The following is an 18,880-nucleotide window of genomic DNA, read 5'->3' as shown; positions in this document are numbered from 1 at the left end:
ACCATGGTGGGAGCAGCAAGTTCCCAGCCCTTCTTGGTTCACAATAAAACTCGATACAGTTGTGCTTTTATATACATATATATATATATATATATTCTTAAAATACAACTATTGAATAATAATCATCAATTTCTTCATCCTGCTGCCAACACTGGATACTCACCAGGTACTACCTGGAAGAGAAGACAACACATGTGCTGCCAACCTCTGTAAACACAGCAAAACATAAACTTTTATTAAACAACAGACAAGTATTTAATTAAATATTTAATTAAACATCACATTCACCATCTCCAGTTTGTGCAGCCATGGGTGTGACACAGCCGTGCCTTTCCTTTCAACCAGAGCACGGCACCAGTTGCTTCCAATGCAGATGTTCTGCCACTGTTGGAGCCACTATTTAAAGACACATTTCTGGCTTAAAAACCAAGGGGATTTGTGCCAGATTTGCATTGAGGCTATTTGAATTTCACCACATTACTTATAAACAGAAATTTAAAATAAGCCTTTCAGGAACAAATCAGAGCTACCAACAGAAGCAGCTGATACCACAGTCCTTCCACATTGGTGCAGAACAATTATTATCCCCTTTTTAGTACTTTATTTAGTTTTCCCAATAGAAATGTACATCAATCAGTTCAGGCATGACAAATGCCCACACTGAAGATGCAACCGCTGAAAGATCTCACTGGTTTGAAGAACATGACACCTTGAAAAATCTGATGTAAACCAATATATTTTAGGGTTGTTTTTTTTAAGCACAAATAAACAGTGAACTCATAAGAATTAAGTTAGAAAAGCAGTATAATGGAATCACACAGTGGATTGGGTTGGAAAAGCTCATCTTGTTCCATCCCCCTGCCATGGGCAGGGATACCTTCCACCAGACCAGGATAGACTATCCTATAGATTCTATAGAATCTATGCCTTTTTGTATGAAGATATGTGAGGTGCTAATATAGGATGGAAAAAGACCATAGTACAAAATGTCACATAGTTATAAAACCTTTCCACTTGCAGCTTCCATGTTCTTTAATGTCTCTTCCAAGTGCTATTTTCTGAAATAGGAATATTGCCGAAATGTTGCAAATGGGGCAAATCTATGATAGATCAATAAGCCCAGTTTTAATTAAAACAGCTGACCAGTCCACTGGTCATTTATTATAGTCTCTTTCTCACACAATTTGAAAACTCTTATATCTCTTTTACTGCAGTCCTCTGGCATATTTAATTTCCTTTTCCACTTGGCCAAATTCAGTTGAAAAATTAAGTAACAAGTTGTTTTTGAAAACTGACACATTTAATGTAAATATTTTATTGTGTAAAATAAATACATGAGTAAATAACAAGACATTCTGAGTTAGGCTTTTCCCTTGTTTGAGAAAAGGAGGGATTTTTCTTCCTTCCCAGGTAAAAATGTACAAGTTCTTTATAAATCTTTGGATAGCAGCTTTCATTGGAGGTTGAATTTATATAGTATTTAAAGTGCTATATAAATTAATATACTTTTAATATTTACGTAGTGCTTGGTGAGTATTAATTCACGTTCACAACCCTGACTGAGACAGCCCTGATTCCAAGTGTTATCCTATAACACATTCCCCATCATACAGAGATCAGTCCTCCCAGGACTAAAAGGCCCCAGAAAAAAAAAGGTTTAAGCCACCAGATCTTGTTCATTCCTTGGTGATGCAACTAAATTCATACAACTGCAGGAGGGGAGGGAGGGAGATGGAGATACAGCAAGATGCAAATGGCATTCCAGCAGCTGGGAAAAAATACCCAATGGCCTTCAGCATGGAAAGGCTTTAGAAAAGACTGTTTTCAGATGACTGCTGTCAACATGGGAGAAGGGGTTTATGCAGGTGTGCTGGCACTCTCAATGGTTGTGGTTAATTCAGTGTACAGATCTCTTCCAGGTGAGCACTGGTACTTGTCTGTTGCCTGTGACAACAGCACCAGTTTGAATCAATGCTGCAGCATTCCCTAGAACACCCTTCCTGCTGTTAACTTTCCAAGAATCCCATTTTACACGCTTGTTCCCAGGGCTCTCGGTGCCATCCCCAGGACATCAGTGCTAACGAAGCACTAGGAATCTCATCCTCACCTTTGGCTGCTACTGTTTATTCTGTAAGAAATTCTCAAGTGAACATCTCTGCCCGTTAGCACTTGCGAGACCATGACTGTGTAAACAGAAAGAGCATATTTGTGATTGCAAAAATGTGCTCTGAGAGGGTAATGTTAAACTCTAGATAAAAGGAGCAAACAGAAGTCATAGAGAAATGTATTTGGTATACCATTAAAGTCTCTGGGAGCAGCAACTTTAGCAAACTGATGAGATCCTGCCAGTACCTGGAGAACGAGTTCAGAGAAGTAAGAAAGTCTTCAAATAGTCTCACCATTCTCTTAAACTCCACAAAAAAAAAATCATAAAATCAATCTAGCCTGTGAATTGTAATATTATACAGCTCTTTTAATTAAAAATCTTCACTGAAGATTTAAATGGAAGATCCTATCATTTGCATTAGCTCTGTGTGCCAGTATGTGCAAGGAAGAGCTGGCAGAGGTAGGGTTCAGTCAGTCTGGGTTTTAGGAGGTAGAATGCAAACTAAAGTTAGAAAACTACTACAGCATGTGGTGGGATTTAGTAAAGAACTCCTTTTTACTTATTATTGGAGTATTGCAATCATACAATATTATTACTGCTGAACACAATTCAGCAATATAAGAAATACTAAACAGTGCTTCTAGAAAAAATACAGTGTACAACTTGCACAAATTATACACAATTAACTGCCCCAACTCTTGGAAAAAAACCTCTGCCTGTCACCAGGGCTGTGTGAGGGACACAAAGCAGTGCAAAACTGTTATTAGCCAACTAAAACGTGATCAACATCCAGCTATGTAAGTGCCTGTGGGAAATAATACTTCTCCAAATCCAGAAATAACATCAGAAGGTTGCCAACGTGCTCTGGAATCGGTCATCTATATTTGGCTGCAACATTTCTGTGTGGAAGTCCAGGGTTCCTGCAGTTTTGCAGCCCAGCCTTCCATCTGTGACTCAAAGGACAACACGCTGGGGACAAGACGTAGGAAGTTCAGCAGCAGTGAGATGGAGGCAACTGCAGGAGAAATTGGCTTTAAGATATACAGAGAGGAGGAAGATGTTCCATAGAAAGAGGGCAACAAAAAAGGCACAGAGAGCTTCCAGGCCTTGAGAGATAACACAAGGCAGACAGGAGCTTAGAAACAGAAAGGTGATTTCTACGGGAATACAGTGAAGTTTAGGAAACTGAAAGACTGGAAAATAAATAAGAACAGATGCATTGCAAGTGGAGTCATACTATAAAAACAGCGATAAATAATAATTGCAGGAATAATTGCAGGTGTGAGGAGAAGCAGCACAGGAATCTGTGAAAAGGAAGTGACACAGTAAATCGTGGTGGACAACAAGCCTTTCTATTTCTGCTCAAAAACATCTTCAAAAAGGCTTGGCAGGGAAGGGAGAAAATCTGCCCTTCATTGTATCTATGAACCCTTAACTCTATGGCCATTTTCCCACTGCTCTGTTCCATGCCTGAAACAGTGCCATTAATTTGGCTTCCACACAGGTGGGCTGAGATGTTTCAAGTGGGTAGACGTGAAGAGCAGTTTGTGGTGTGTTCATCTCTAGCAGCACAATCCTTGTCTACACACTGCTAAGGAAACAATCCTGGCATAAATCCCCACTCTCCTGGAACTACAAACTTCAAAATAACCCTTCAGTTAGGTGTGGAGATATTACTGCTTTGCTGAAGCACCAGCACAGGAAAAAGGTGGCATTGCATTGGAAAATGAAAAATACATTAATCCAGGATGCTTAAAGCCAGCACAGCAAGAGCATGGCTGCTAAAGGAAGCTGCTGCTCCTTCAACACCCTGCACATGAATCTCAGCATTCAGAAAATGTGCCAAACTCTATGATTTCCTCACATTTCTAGATGGAGGGCAAAACCAGTGATCATGGTGAATTTAACTGTTTTTCTGAAGACTACCCAAGGCAAAAGCAGTGTCTGAGAGACATAAGGAATCCATTTTGGGATAGAGTTGCACATCTGTAGGATTCACTATCCAGGAAATTAAATTACCTGTGATATATAATTCAATAGAGTAATGAGCCTACACTCAGACTGAGGATCCCAAATGCAGAAATAGCAGAGCCTAACCTCCTTTTTAGCTAATACACAAACTGGGAATTTATGCTGCTCATTATCTCTCTCCAGATGGATCTGAGGCTTTGGGCACTGGCAGGATCTCAAGGCAGAGCAAAGCCTGATGCTTCTCCAAGGAGCTGAACACAAACACTGACCCTGACACAGGGAACTCAAAAAATTGAGGGTCAAAAGGTCTACAAATAAAGGCACAGTGAAGACACTGGGGGCAGAGAGGAAGGAGAGGCTGCGTTGCAGAAAATATGTAGTAAACTCTCACCCTCTTGCATTGTAATATCTTCCTGCAATGGCATCCTGTCTTCTTTATTTCTTCTAGTCCACCTGTGAAGACGAAGTGACATTTAATCTCTGAAGATTGCAGGATCAGTCATTCATGTATCAAGGCAACCAAACCACTCCAGGTTAAATAAGCTGAGCACCACAGTCGTGGTAGGAAAGCCATCTGAGAACTTAAAGAGAAAAAAAAAAATCCCACAATTAAAAAGAATCCACCACCAACTGAGCATATTTTCCACAGATATTGGCTCATTATGGTGCTGAGATTCCTTTTGTTGTCCTTGGATGTTCCTTCCCTCTCCCCTCATCTGCTTGCCTGTCTCAGTCTCATTTCATCAGTGTGAAAGGTGGTTCATTTTATAGAGGTCTTCTATGAAAGATGAAAATTCAAATATGTTATAATTAGCTGCAGTTCCACATAAGTCAGTATTATTGCAGCTTTTATATTAGATCTTAATTTGTCCCACAAAGGTGTGTGTCAAATATTACAGCAGAATGATTAATGACATCAGACATACTGGAAGGATTAAGCGTTGATGCAGGAGAGTTGCTCAAGAGGAACAATTTTAACTTCTTTTCACTCATAATTTATTTTTGTCCTCTACTGTAAAAGAAACCTGAAATGGAAAATAAAAATGGCTTGTGTTACTGGCAAGCAAAAGAAGAGATCTGATTCATGATTGAACTCTTCATTTAGTATTCATTGGTAGATTAAAAGCCAAATCATCTTAACAAATGGCACAGCAACGAAAAACATGGAATATAAAAACCTCAAGACTTCTGCTGAATAAACGTGGAATCATTTGCAGTAGCTTTGAAGATAAGTGCAATTCAACAGTAAAAAAATCTACCCCTCCCTCCACAATCAGGTCTGATTCAGTGCCTGCTCCATCAGGCATCATGGAGTAACCTGTGCTAACAAGCTCTTTCATGGCACACCAAAGTCACCTTTTATTTCTCCCCATCAGTTGTTTGAGTAGTTACTCAGTTTGCAACCAACAGGGTGTGTGAGGAAGGAACTGATGACACAGGAACAGGCAACAAGGAATTTAAAAAGTCTAGGAGACACATCATGCCTGTTGATGCAAATTACTGGGAACTGTAGATTTCCATCAGCTGCACGATACCTTTAAGTGCTTATTTTTCTGGTCCACTTAGAAGCAAAATAACTCCAAAAATCCCCTCCTTACTCACTTTAATCCAGTATCAGCACAGAAAGCTGCAGTTTGCATCATTCTATTTAAACAAATATTAAGACATTTCCTGTTACCATCACCCTTAGGAGCCTCACAGCTCCCAACCACCCAGTCATTCTTCTTATTTCAACACAGGAATATTTACTTTAGGTGCTGGAAATGCACACCCTGGAGACGCAGGAGTTGTGCTCCAGGAGCCACAGGGACCTGCAGCTTTGCCCTCCAGCACTGTCACCTTTGGGAAGCAACCGAGGGGCCTTGTCTAATCAGCAGCCTGGTCCTCAACTGAGAGTTAGGGGGGGGAAAAAATACAAAAATAAAAATCAGTGGGATACTCAAATTTACAGTCACAGGAACTCATACCTCTAAACTCACTCTACAAGTTTTTTATTCCAATGCCCCAAACACAGACAGGGCTCTCCAGCACTATTGATTTATAAACTCATTCAAGAGAGAGGCTTCGTATTGTGCTCCAGGGTTTTTATAACCTTTGAAACAGAGTTCTTTGGAGGGGCCACAAGAAAATGAGACGTAGCAGTGCCTTGGCAGCAAGAAGTTGGGATAGAGGTTCTGTGGTTATAAGAAATAGAGAAATATATGTATTTGAAGTCACTGTCAGGTGAATAAAGGCAAAGAGCAGAACACAGATGAAAGGAACTGGGCCATGTGAGGAGAAGATGAATCCCAGTGTCTCCAAGGGAAGGAGTAGGCTGCCTACAACTTCCACCCCAGACCTATGGCCTGAGGCGGAGCACAGCCCCCTCAGTTCTTCTCCTCAATCACATTTTCTCAGAAGATGAGTCAGCTCCTGAGAGATCTTTAAAAAAAAAAAAAAATCCCCATCCTGTAACTTTCCAACAGTCTTTTCTCATGTCTTGCAAAGGGCTGAATTCAAAGTTGCTCCCTTTATTTTACAACTTTACTTTACTGTGATTTTCCCTCACACACAGGAAGAGAGAACAGCCTGTGCTCTCCCCTCCCAGCTCACTAAGGCTTGAAGATTCCTTTTCCCCCACAACATTAAAGACAGTTTGCCCTACAATAACGAAAAACACCATTTTGCAGGAGAGCTTCACAATGATATCAGCATATTCAGCATTTTCTGAAGCAAATTACAAGGATTCCTCCAAGTCTAGGCTTTTCCTTGTCCTAGTCACTTGGTTGACTCCCCAAGGTCTCCACCAAGATGCAGCTCATTGGTTAAGTTACATAAAAGGAGCCTTAAGTAGAGCACTCCATTGAGGTTTGAGTTTTCCCTTTAAAATGCAAATGGCTGGTAGTTAATTCCCTTTTGGGATTTAAGAGCTGAATTTAAAATGGGAAATGATGATACAAAAATATACTTCAGAAAGCATTGCAGTGTGAGTAATGAAACCTTCGCCACATGAATGCAGATCCTTGGGGTCAGCAGACATCTTCATTTATCTGCATTTTAATAGTTTACCTCAAAACTGCTTTTGGCTAAGTTTTTCCTCAACATATTACCTGGTGCAGTCTCAGTGGACTACAAAGAAGGCAAAATTTGACTGCATTTTCTATTTTTTAAAATCTCCTAGATCAGCACATTTAAATACATCAATATTCCATTGTGTATGATAAATATCTCCCTCTTGTCTCTTCGAAAGTCTAATGAGACCTTTTCCATACTTCCTGAAAATACAGCTGGACCACAGACCCATTTGCCAGCTCCTTTTTTTGACAGGGAAGGCTAAAAAGCAATCCAAAAGAAGTGTCTACTTAGCAAAGATGTTAAATCAATATTCTCTTCCCAACTGCCAAAGGAATGTCTTCCATCTCCCTTTCTTTTTCATAATTACGAGTTTACTTCTAAGGGGGGGAATAAGCATATATAATTATGTCCTTAGCGCAATTTATGCTTAAACAAATGCATAGACACACAGACACACCCTGCAACCTTAGAGGGAACTGTGGGATGCAAGCGCTCTAATCTGCATTTAAAATTCAGAGTGCTCCACTCCATGCACGATCAGGCCTTAAGTAACTCAACTGGATTCCTTCTATTTGTTCTGTCTTCTAGAAAATATATCTTTACATAACCCTTCAAAAGAATCATTTCTATGCACACTGACACTGGCACAAACACATACACCAGTTTTCATAAACCTTATCCCAGCAAAGGATGGAACTGTGCTGGCATGAGAGGAAAACTACAGTTCACAACAGGGAACTGCAAAGTTCCTGGCCTGTGTTTAGAAGGGCCTAAACCTGGGTCTGGATGAAAAACTAGAAATTATTTGTATTTGGTGCACTTCCTTTAGCACGTGGGTGCAGAGCTGGAGCTGTGGCCAGAGGGTGAAATGAGAGCAGCCCTGAGCCAGGTGTCCCCCTTGGCCAACACCACGTGCTGATCCAGCATCATCTGGATCATCCAGCATGAGCACAGGGTAGATCCCTTGGCAGTGTCAGTAATTAAATACCTGCACCACCTCAAAACCTAAAAAACAAGGACTTAACACAAGTCTTATTTCAAGTTTTCCCTCCACCTATACAAGAATATATCAAACAGTCAAATTTTCCCTTTTTGCCCTTCTTTGGTTTCCATGTTTTTCTGCACATTGCAAACTGGCCAAGTTCTCCAGGCTCTGTTCTCTCTTTTTTTTTTTTCTTACAGGCTGACTTCAATCAAACCCTAGATCTGAAACTCCCCACACAACCAACAAAGAGCGTATTTCAGAACGTTAAATTTGAGAAGTCACAATAAGAGCTGTGCAATGATACTGTGATATCACTCCCAGAGCACTGTTATTCCATTGTGAATGAAAACAGCATCTGGCATAGGGCAGGAAATCAGTTACCAAAGGAGTATCCAAGAAGTACAGCAATGAAAAATAAGATTTAAATGAGTTTATGGCTATATAAGTTGTTCTATTTGCTGGGAAGATGTTTCTTTAAAATCAGAGAAGGAAAAATATTGCACTTGTTAAGTCTTTTTTCCACCTTTAACTCCAGTATTTGCTAATAGCTTTTCAACAATTGCATAATTCACTATTGAGCATTTCATGGTGAGAGAAGCCAGCATTCTGTACAGCACAGGGCTCTTTCATTCCTCTTTATTTCCTATTTCTGTTATCAACCAACATGTCGGCTGTGAAAGAAAACCTGGTGAAAGACTGTGAAAAGAGATAAACTCCCAGCAGGTGTCACAGAAATACTGGATTGGCTTTTAGTCTTAATTATACCTTCAGTGTGGTTTCCTGTGTTGCAGTTGCTCTATACTAAACAAAAGACTATTATTTTAACATTTTTTTTCTACAGTTTCTGCAATCACTATAAAGAGAAAGTGAACAGGTGAAAATAAAACTAGGTAAGAGATGGAAAAAGGGCAAACAGGCATTATCAGCATGTGTCCTGGAAGTTCTGCAGGAAATTAATGAGGAAAGGGAAGAGAAGGGGTGCTGGAATGTGGAATTCAGTATAAAGATGAACACAGAAGATCACAGAGTGGCTTGGGTTGGAAGAGATCTCAAAGATCATCTCACTCCATCCCCTGCCATGGGCAGGGACACCTCCCACTAGCCCAGGTTGCTCCAGGCCTCATCCACCTGGCCTTGGACACTTCCAGGGATGGGGCAGCCACAGCTTCTCTGGGCATTTACAGCCTTTTGCAGGTGAGGAGAACCATGATGATGTGAAGCTGCTCAGCCAACTTTTAGGCTATTTTTGGGTGAAACGGAACTCACCAGGGAGATGAATTCAGCCTTATCAAGCTCATCTGAGGAGTGAAAAATGACCTTGTCATCTTAGGCCTATTCCTGGCCTTTGCCTTCCTAAATACCTCAGCAACTATAAGAATAACTTTCAAGAGAATCTTACCACAGTGGTGAAAAGGTATTTCAGTGTAAAAAGTGGCTACTGAGGGGCTGGGCCTGCAGCTGGCAAATCTCTTAATCAGAATTATTCAAAATTGGCTTTAAGAAATGCCCTTGTTATTACTGTGCTCCTCTATTATTCAGGCAAATTCACTGAGGAGCCAATTTTTGAGTATTTTGAAAATCAGGGATCAAAATCTGGGATGCTTTGATAAAACTGAAGAGCCCAGATCCAACCTGAGCTCCCACTGGAGCGTATTGGCTTTAAAGACAGTCTTCCCAAGCAAAGGGAGTGTAGAGCCCTGGGAAATACCAATTCTACTCTATCAGCAAAACCCTTGAAACAAATCTCCAGAGGGATCCCTGCAAAAGGAAGGCAGAAAACCTGCCATGATGCAGGAGACAGGAACACTCAGCTGGAACTGCAGCAAACCCTTTATTGTGAGCTGTAACCTCATGCTCAGGCAAGCAAACCCAGAATTTTTCCACTGTGTGCAGGCTGGGGTTACAGGAGTTCAAAGCAACAGTTGAACAATTCCATAATAACAGAAATGCAAAGTGGTGGCATAACTTTACCGTGTAAATCCACTGCTTTGAAGAAACCACCTTTGTTTTGGGTCAGGCTGGCCAGGTGCCTGGGCACACCTGGAATGTAGAACGTTTGGGTGCACCTGGATAACATCACATGAGCTGTAACAATGAGGATTATTTCCTGCATGAAAAAAAAAGAAAGAAAAAAAATGAGACTAGCTTGAAATAATTGGGTTAAGTTCTGTTCACTGAAAGGTTTGGGGGAAGCAGACATGGTTTTTCATCACAGCCTCCGGGATCCACATCCTTCCTCTGGTGGCGTTTGCCTGAAGCACAGCAGAGGGTCTGCCAGAATTCCCTGCTCTGGGCAGCTCTTTTCCCCTGAGCAGCACATTTTTCTGTTTTTCCTGTGTGTGTGGCAGCAGGAGTTTCTCATCTGGAGCCATCTCTGCACCAGGGCAGAATCTGTGGCTCCACTCAATGGCTGTGCGAGGTGACATCCTTGGGGGTTGTCAGCTGCACAGATAAGGCAGCACCAACTCCCTGGCAAATCCTGGCACTTACTCCATTTGATTCCTTCTCTTCTCCTCAAATACTTGTTTTCCAAGGCATTCAGGTATCTGTCTCCAGCGTGGGTGGAATACACTTACCTTCCAACTCAGTTAAGTTTGAAAACATTCCCTCCCTTAAACTAATCATCCCCTGAAGCAAACATTTCTTTTCTACCCAGACAACTCCCTCCTGGAAGGACACATCCAACTGCAAAAATATTTTGAATGCAATCCAAAATGACATCTAACTCAATCCAGCCCCAGTGCCTGCTCACCCAGGAGACCCCAGACCCCGAGGTGGTGGCAGCAGTGCAACACCACCCACCTGGCAAATGGTGGTTTTCTTCCACTTAAACTCCAAATCCCAGAATGCTGTGGAAAAATTTCACCCGTAGTTTTCTTTTTAAAAATCTAACTTTCAACTTGCTATGATAAAAAATTAAGGGAAGACTTGAAAATACAGTAAATAAAGGTTTAAAATTAAGAAAAAAATAAAGAATGCAACTATAATTCTACTTTTTTTAAAGTCTTTTTTTGTACCAGTCCCATAAGCCATTCATAAATAGGGGAGCAATACAAATACTAAACTTAAGAGAAACTCAAATTGTAAGTTTACAGAGAAAGCAAAGCAAAACAACTTTGACAAGAACCCAAGGCTGCAAGCAAAGCTCTTCCCTGCAGCACTTGGGAGCACTGCAGGACATACCAGAGCCCTGGGACCACTAATAAATCCTGATAAGCTTCACCTGGGCTCTCCAGCCACAGGCCCAGGAGTCCTATTTAAGCCCAGCTCAGGGGCCTCATGCCTTGTCTGAGCAATACTAGTGGAGTGCTTGATTTCAGCCTGGGGTTGGTTCTAACTGGTTACAGCCCTTGACTTTGTCCTGTTGCTCTGGTATTGGAAAGTTACTGTTGGATTTTGTCTAATTTTTATCACTAAATTGTAGACTGATGCTAGTTCTGACCTCAGCCCTGCCTCATTCTCTTGAACTTGCCTCAGACCCTGGATTTCTGAACGTCCCTGCTGCCATCTCCAGATGAGTCTTAGTCATCTCCTTTAGGTACTGAAGGATGAGACTGTGACTGGTGAATATTTCCACGAGCTTAGAGATGCAGGTTTTTGGGTAAGAGCTGAAGACATCCCAGGGGACATTTTTTACACTTAAAAATTTGTAAGAGCTTCTAAAACTGCATCACCTAAAATGAAATGTTCTCTGTAAAAGCCCTGTTGTCCGTGCGGAGCAGAGGAGCTGGTCAGACAGCTGAGAATGAGGAATTTTTGGACAGGAGAAGATGAAAGAAATGTGGTTTGTTTCTGACAAAACAAACTTGACGGGAGGATGTACCTGTCTATAAACACATCAGGAGAGTAGACACTGGGGCAAGGATAGAGACCCTCTTTAAACTGCATGCAAATGTTGGCACAAGAACAAGCAAGTAGAATAAGCTTTGGAAAAAACCCAGCCTTGTCTTCAGTGATGTTTTTAGTCTCTTGTTCAAGGCTGCAAGAATAAAAGCCTCAGTTTCTCTCAAGAGAAATCCTGCTCAGGTTATTCACTGTGGTGTCTGTGATGGAGAGGAGGTGGTGGCTTGGAAACTCCTTTGCCAACTCCTCCATCCATGAGGAGGTCAGACTTCTAATTTCTAACCCCTGGGGAAGGAGGAAGACTGAGCATCTGACAGATAAGTATTTTTATCCCTATACATACTGAAAAAGGATATGGAGTTTTCCCAGCTAGGCAACTTACTTTTGGCTGCTCTATAAAAAGGCAAGATAAACAGAGTATGGGGTTGGTATGTGTACTAAATTACATCATAAAGTAGGATTTTTTTTCTTTTAAAGAAAACATGGTAGATGTTTAGACAGCAGCCACAAGTTATCACTGAACTTGTTTCTATGTTGCTTCCTTTATTTATCTACCAAATTCAGAAGCAGGAGGACTATCTCTGAAGATCCCTTCTTTCCCAACAAAGGCAGGGTAAGGCTGATTCTGTCATATAATCATCACTTTTTTTTTGAAAAATGCAATTGAAGGGATACGTTTCAAGTTCTTTCCCAGTGCTGGAGACAGGGAAACCTTCTAGAAAAATCAAAAATACTTTTAAATCCTGTAAATTTTAAAGCCAGCCTGTTAAATTTTAAGCCAGTTTCCTGGCTTAATTTTGTGCCTCTTTATATTTCCCATTAAATATTAAAGGGTAAATGCTACTTGGGTGGGTACAGATCAGGCAAAGAGCGAATAGTGAATGTATGGGATGAAATGCCTTAGCTAATGGTATGTTTTTCATTCAAAATAAAATCTTTACACTGATTTTTCTCTTTTTAAAGATAGCAATATAATGTAATACAGGAGTAATTTTAGTAGAGAATATCCAACCTTTATATAAGTTTCTGGCAAACTCTGAAATATCTGAGTTGCCTGAGTCATTCCAGCCTATTTAATGGAGAGGAAACCCAAACAGGCTCTGTGTTTATTTTGCAGTTAATTTCCTGTTAACGGCAGTTCTACACAACCAGAGCTGGGCAGTGGATTCTCTTGAACTCAAGAGGGAAATCCCCTTTCCAGCCTCAGCAGCTCCCTGTGATCCCATGTAAAACCTCAAGAATTTCCAAAAGAATTTATTCCTGGCTATAGCAGTTCAAAAAAATCCACCCTGGGTTTTGTGTCAAACCAACCATTATAGCTAATCTTGCAGAATAATTATATCTGGACAATCATATTCAACACTACAAGAGGTTTGTGGGGAAGTTACAAAATAAAATTAAAAGTTCCCATGTTGTCCCTAGCTTCAGTATGTCATTGTGCCACCTCAGATACCCAACTATAGCAGCATAATTTAAATATGTGGGACAAGGACTATAGGGATTCCTTTAGAGTGGTGCTGGAAGGGTTTTAAGGCTGATGGTGGTTGAGGTCCTTTCCCAGAGGAATGTGTGCACTAAATCACCAGGAATCCCAATGAAGAGAAGCTGACCTGGATTTGAAGTTGAACTACATCTGTCCAGTGAGATTTCTGGGAAGTGCTTCAAGAAATAACAAGTCTGGCAATGCAGAGGAGAACTGGGCTGCACTGGAATTCTGAACTGGGTTGATTGGGACCACAACCTGCTGCCTGTAGAAGGGCTGGGGCTGCACAGGAGCAGCTAGGAGAAGAAGGAAAAAAATCTCGTTCTCATCCAGCAGAAGCTTGTGAAGAGGCAGTTTTTACATCCAAACCTGTGAAATGCTCAACTCCTGGTTGATTTTTATCTTCCCTAAACACTGAGATTTCGAGGCCCCATCATGAGCAGCAGCAGCCTCCATAAATATTGTTAGAATGGAGTCAAAGAGATATTGGAGTGTGAGTGGCAAAGTATTTTCCCTGCAGGCATTTTGGCAGCCAGAACTCACTTTTCCCATCCCTACACCCCAATAGGGCTTTGCTAAATAGATTTTCAGTGAACTGAAAAGCTCTCTTTTCCTGAAACTTGCTGCATCTTTTACCCAGTGAAGATTAAGGGGGGTGATGAGAGTTGTTTCCTGGCTTATTTCTGTGTTGCTTTATATTTATTAATAAACATTGCGGGATGTGACTACAGATCAGACACAGAGAGCTGATAGTGAATGTGTGGGATGAGATGGTATGCTTTTCATTTAAAATAAAATCACTTAAAATGTTGATCATTAGGTGTTAAAACACTGACCCCAAACTTCCCTTAGTCAAACCTTTTCTTGCAGTTAAAGGGATTAATTCAGCATGTTAAAAAACAAAACACTAATTTTTTAGGGGCAAAATGATCCTGAGAACCAAACTAAGATAACTTTGCTGTATTTGCATGTGTTTTACATGAGGACACTTTAATTAAATTTATTGTGGCTTGCTCTAAACTAGTGAATTCACATCATTCCCTTAATGTTTTGTATTCTCTGTGCAGGATGAAAAGTAATTCCATTTCAGTTGCATTATAATTTAGCAGGTTTTAACAGACACAGGGAGAGAGCTGAAGTTTTTCCATCTCCTAGATTGGGGTTTTAAATCACAGCCAGCTGCTGACTCGCACAAGGGGAGGGAGGTGGGTGCCACAATCCATAGCCCAATTCTGTGTGTAGTTTAATTTGGGAATCTGGGCCTAAGTACCTACTTGTCATGCACAGATGGAGGCTGGGAGGTCACCAGTGCCAGCGAGGCAGTGGCTGCTTCTATAACTCAAGTGAATTTAGAGCACTTGAGCATTTTTCTTTGTCATGTTTTAATCTACGTGCTCCTTAAAATGAGATTATGTCATGGAGAAAAATCCAATAACCCCGACAAAACCTGAAACAAAGGGGGATAGATGGGACAAGAAAAATATTTCTAGGGGGTTTAGGGTTTAGAGCTTTAAGGAGTGTGGTCAAGGTGTGGGAGGCTTGTTTTTAAGGCAGAGACTTGAGAGTGGTTTTAGTGGGTAAAAGGAAAGGGTGAGGAGGTACAAGTGAAAGAGGGCAAATTGATATTAATGAATAAATTAAATGAGGTGGGGTTGCAATGTGCTTTTCTATACAGAATGAGGGAGAAAACAGTCAGTGGGAAACAGTGGAAAATGAGCCTTGGAGTGGCCAGAGGGGAGAGACAGAACAGGCAGGATGGGAGGAGGTGCTGAAGCACCAAATGAGGTGGTGCAGGGATGGAGATGTGGATCTGCTGAGCCAGGAGATGAGGGAGAGAAGGAGAATTTGGTGGCGGGTCCCAGCACTGCTCCAGACCAGGGGTGGTTTCATGTATTTCATGAAGATTAGAAATAAATAAATAAACCCCCTGTGAGGGCTCCTCTCTCTGCCAGCAAAGAAAACAAAGCCTGTGCTGGAGCACCAGCAACAACACATGGAACATGGGAATTACAATGGGCATTACATCAGAGCCCAGAGACTGCAGGGGATGAATCAGAGCAGCATCTGCAGCCACTGGAAACTTGCACTGATTTGGCTCAGAGGGGAAAAAAACCCGTGGGATAGCATTCAATATGAGCCAGCAAATCTTCAAAATGTTAGGGAGACTCTTGGAAACCCCAAATAAAAATATAACACTGAAAACACTGACTTGTTAAAAAAGTAATACATGTACCTGTTAAGACTTACGAGAAATAAAGCAGTTTTGTTTGGCTTTATGTATTACTATTAGCTCTCCTAATGTTTCAATGTGGTAAAATGAAATCAAAACTGATTTTATAGGACAGAGGAATAAATCGACTCCATAACTGCCATAATTCAAATTAAGACAACTGCCCAGAGGCATAAAAAGGTATTGTGAAAGGGGAAAAAGACCCCGAAAGCTTCTAAATTAAGCTAATTCTGCTCATTTCAGGTTTGAAACCTGTATCTAACATTTTAAGGTCAATTTCCTAAGCGCAGGTTAGAAAATTTGCATCTCGGGGGGGTTTTCTTTAAATTTTGATTGCTCATGGAAGGGCTGGGTCAGTACAACAGGGGATGATTTCAATATGCACCTGCAGCTCTTAATTTAAAATACTAGTCCAGGCTTTAAAAAGACAGACCTAATGGAAAATTAGACATAATTGCACCAAGATCAGACTTTCTTGCTGTTCTCCCAGGGCAGAGAATGAGCAGAACCAGTTCTGTAAAAGCAGTGACTCATTTCTAACCCAAATTTCCCCTTTCCGTGCTCCTGGGTTTGGGTCAGTTGCCCGCAATAGGCCATTGCAAGATCTGTGGCTGCCCACGCTGCAGAGAACAGTGGTTTTGTGCACACAAAGTTCATGGAGCCATTTGGAATAAACTTAAAAGGTCCTAAACACAGAGATTGTCTTGTTTAAAAAATATCTACTCAGCTACCAGATCAAAAAGCTTCCCAAGTGTGTGAAAAAATGTAAATTATAGCACCAGTTAGGGCCCTGTGAGGCAGAAGAAGCCCTTTTTGGGGGCATTTCCTCATCCTCAACAGATATTAATAGCTCGTGCCTCAGCTTTTAAGTGAAATTCTGGTGAAACCTGCTGGCTTTGACACTATTTTAGGTAATTGTAGTACCAGGGGCTGTCAGATGGGGCTGACGGGGTGTGGGGCCTGGAGCCCAGGAGAACTGTGGGGGGGGTCACCTCATTATCCAGAGGGGATGGACGTCCTGTCCTGGAAAATTTGGGAATGGGGAGTGGGTTGTGGGGGAATCGCCCCTCGGCCCTCCCCGCCGCCAGGGGGCGCCCCGCGCTGCCCCGCCCCGCCAGCAGGGGGCGCTGCCCGCGGCCCCCACATCGCCTCCCACAGCAGGAGGCGGAGCACCGCGATGAAAGGCGCGTCCTGATTGGCGGAGATATCTCCGGCGGGGATGAGAGCGACGCCCTGATTGGCCGCGCGCAGCCGCAGGGGGGAGCGAAAGCGCGGGCCGGGGTCCCCCCCGTCCCGTCCCCTCCCCGCGGGCCCCGGTCCTCCAGTCCCCTGTACCTGTACCCCTACCCCCACCCCCAGCCCCCTGACCTGGGTACTCCGAGCCCTCCCTGGAGCAGTTTTGTGCCCCATCGTGGCGGGCGGAGACGCTTCAGCCAATCAGCGCGCGGCGCCACGGCCTGTTGCCAGGCAGATTATGCTAATGAGGCCCGGGCGGCCGCCCCCCCCTCCCGCTCTGCAGCTACCATTGTGAGGTGAGGACAGGTGGGGGGGTTCGGGGCCGCCGCGCGGCCGGCGGCGGCGGCCGGGGCACGGCGCCCGCACGGGACCCCCTCAGGTAACGCGATGGGACGGTCCGGGAGGGCAGCGCGGCCCGGGGACGCCGCGGGGACTCGCCGGGGGTTTTGGACTTGTTGTTTTAGTCGCACCCAAGATGGCGCCCAGAGCTGGCGGTGCGGGGCCGGGATAAACCGTTGGCTCCCGCCAGTGGGGGGGGGGAGCACGGCGCACTCATTCCCCTTCCCCCCCCCCCGCGGGAGAGGTACAGTCCGCTCTCCCCCCCCGCCTCGGCCCAGCCGGGATCCCCCACCCGCCCCGGACGCGAAGAGAAGGGGCTGCCCCCACCCCTGCTCTCCCCCTCCCTGCGTGGTACAGTCCGGACCCCGGCACCTCAGCAGCGGGGGGGGCTGCCGCAGCCATCTTTTTGCCCCCCCCGGCACTGCGGGGGTCTCATCCTCCACCACTGCTCTGGGCCGCTCGCCCTGCGGTTAGCACGGCTCCCCTGCCCTGCGCTGCCGGCCCGTGCCCCCCGCGCTGCCCGTGCTCTGGCCAGCGGCCCGCGTCCCCCCCGGGCCCGCAGTGGTCGGGGCCGGCTGACCGCCGGGCGCCCTCCCGGGGGGCCGATGGCGCGGGGCCCTCAGGCGGGGCCGGGGGGGGCGGCGGAGAGCGGGCGGTCTGGCGGGGGGGGGGGGGGGGGCACGCGCGCCTGCTGATTGGCCGCTGGCCTCGCGCCCCTGCCTCCTATTGGTCTATTTAGGGGAGGGGGCGTCGCACCCCGTCTTCGGATTGGCTGTGTGAGGCGGTGGGGGGCCGCGTAGGTTATATAAGGGGGTGCAGGTGGGGGAGGCGGGGCTGGCAGTCCGCCCTCTGAGGGACCGTGGGGGCTTGCCCGTCGTGGGGTCCCAACTTCATGGGGTCCTGCCCCAGGGGGGTGTCAGGGGACCCTTTGGGCACCGGTGTGGGCCCAGCAGGGAAAGGCTCCCAGCTGGGCAGCCCTGAGGCTTGGTGTGGAGGGAAGGCAGCCCCTTCCCCACTGCCCTGAGGTGGTTCTGTCCATGAGGGTCCCAGTGTGAGCAAGAGCAGCTGCTGCAGGTGGGAGCTGTGGGTTCACTGCTCTCCTGGTGCTGGTCTTGGTGCCACCGTGGTTGTCTTTGCCAAAACCCCTGTTCTTGTGGTCTGCGATGTGGTTATAGAATGTAGCTTTTTGTGCATCTTTTGCTCCCCGCATTTTGGCGGTGGCTTGTCCTGTTCCTTCTCCTGAAACTCCACGGTTCCATTAAAAATTTGTGGGAGCTTGTTAAATGATTAAGTTGGAATGGAAAAATGAGGTTCTGGTGCTGTGCCTTTCAGAATTACTCATCCTAAAGAGAAAACTCAGCTTTATAGGGTTATTTCACTGTACAAGATCTTCCAAGCTATGTGTGGTCACCTCTTGTTCACTGTTCGTTTCAAAGCCTCAGGAGGACTCTTGCAGGGGCCCTAAATCAGAATTTAAACCTAGTTTAAGATACTGACCTCCATAGCCTTGACAAATGAAGGGTCAGTATTTGCAATGCATTTTTTGGTACCTGAGGACCAACCTGTCTGTTGTATCATGATATATTTGTGATTCTTACAGGCCCTTAAAGAATGAACAAGCACAAAAATGGG

At 44.1% G+C, this 18,880-nt stretch overlaps 1 protein-coding gene and 1 pseudogene across 6 annotated transcripts in view; one reads left to right on the top strand and one right to left on the bottom strand.

The window, feature by feature from the left end:
• Nucleotides 1-208: 208 nt before the first annotated feature.
• Nucleotides 209-18,458, bottom strand: LOC135401844 (uncharacterized; annotated as a pseudogene).
• The window catches only part of PRDM10 (PR/SET domain 10), a 44,979-nt gene continuing 43,190 nt past the window's right edge, over nucleotides 17,092-18,880 (top strand). For 3 of the 6 annotated variants that reach the window (XM_064634510.1, XM_064634509.1, XM_064634508.1), the window contains exon 1: nucleotides 18,105-18,322. The gene's annotated coding sequence lies outside the window, so the exon portion shown is untranslated. Of the gene's footprint in view, nucleotides 17,289-18,104; nucleotides 18,323-18,880 lie in introns of those variants that run through there. The other 3 variants (XM_064634512.1, XM_064634511.1, XM_064634513.1) reach the window with 3 other exon arrangements.

This window comes from Pseudopipra pipra, chromosome 23 (assembly GCF_036250125.1).
Source record: "Pseudopipra pipra isolate bDixPip1 chromosome 23, bDixPip1.hap1, whole genome shotgun sequence".
NCBI classification, from domain to species: Eukaryota; Metazoa; Chordata; class Aves; order Passeriformes; family Pipridae; genus Pseudopipra; species Pseudopipra pipra.
The sequence above is the reverse complement of the archived record's forward strand: the minus strand, read 5'-3'. Positions and strand labels throughout refer to the sequence as shown.